A 1,433-nucleotide genomic window follows, 5' to 3' on the forward strand; every position below is an offset into this window, starting at 1 on the left:
AGGAAGGACAAGGAAAGCTTAACCCTCCGTTTTTGAGCTGAAGCATCCATCTTCCACCCTGGAACTTCAGAGCTCCTGAGGACTTCCCTGCAGTAGCCTCCATACAGATACCTCTTGTCATCACTCAGGTCGTTGGCTTTGGCCTGAATCACGTGACCAGCTTTCCTGGCCATGAGGAGTGCAATCAGCCCATCACAGTAATTTTCGCCCCCTCATAAACTCATGAGCCAGTTCTCATGACTGATCTTCTTGCCCCACACGTGTATAAGCATCATACCGGGATCGCTGGTCTAGAGGACCTAAGACCCTGCATGACTCAGCTGCCTGAGCCAATAGCATCTGATTGCACGGTAAAGTCCTGCCAGTTCCGAAGTGCCACGGATTATTAATTTACTCGATATCACCTCAATAAGAGATCAGTAAGGTCTAATTTGCATGAATGATTAGTACATTAAAAATGGCAAGCTTTAAGAGCAGCTGGACTGTATTTCAAAATGCTAATAAGCATAGAAACATCTTCTTTCCCTTTTGTACTAGTAGATGATTACTGTGCATGACTCCATCCATGGGGGAGACTGCCCCATGTGCATAATACACTGCAGGTCCCATCTTTCCCCACCTGCACTCCCCTTCCTTTTCCAGTGTCAGCTTCATTTATTTATCCTATAAGACCTTATATAGTTAATTATTGTGTACACACATTGAAAACCAGACTAATAGGCCAAAGAACACATGAAACAGGTAAGGTGACTGTGCTGTCAAGGAATACTTTATTGCCTGGCAAGTGCAGGGTCCTAGAGTTCAACTCCCAGTACCACAAAAATAATAATAATACTTCAGGCACATTGTCTATGGGGTTGCAATATCTTTTTTCTTTCTCTTTATGCTATTGTCTGATACATATATGTAACTATACTGTACATACAGTATAATTATACGTTAATATATAAACAATGTAATATGTATGTATGTTTTTTCTTCTAAGAAAACCTGCATGTCTGAGTCACTTCCCTTAGCATTATGGCACAATTTCATCCACATCCCAACCTGACTTCAGGTTGTCCGCCTTCAGAGCACATGGTGCTCCACTGTGTAGCCTGTAGTACTTCAGGCCAGGAACGCCTCTTTCTGCAAACAATCCAGGATGTAAACAGAAGTGTTTGGCAAAGTCCTGTTTCCACCTGGAAACTTCACATCAGGTAACGATCATGACTGCAGTCATTTTCCTGCATGGACATATTGAGAAAAACGTCAAAAAACAAATAAATTCACAACCCATGTGCACACATGCACAGGAATATACACACACTGTCCTTAGAACAGAGGTTGTTAAGGGCCTCTACAATGAATAAGGGACACTTTTTTATGCTTTCTTCATGGCTAATATTTGCTATAATTAGAGCAAAACTTTTTGGTTGGGGAGACAGCGCAGC

This window comes from Octodon degus, unplaced genomic scaffold (assembly GCF_000260255.1).
Source record: "Octodon degus isolate 3935 unplaced genomic scaffold, OctDeg1.0 scaffold00209, whole genome shotgun sequence".
In the NCBI taxonomy this organism is placed as follows: domain Eukaryota; kingdom Metazoa; phylum Chordata; class Mammalia; order Rodentia; family Octodontidae; genus Octodon; species Octodon degus.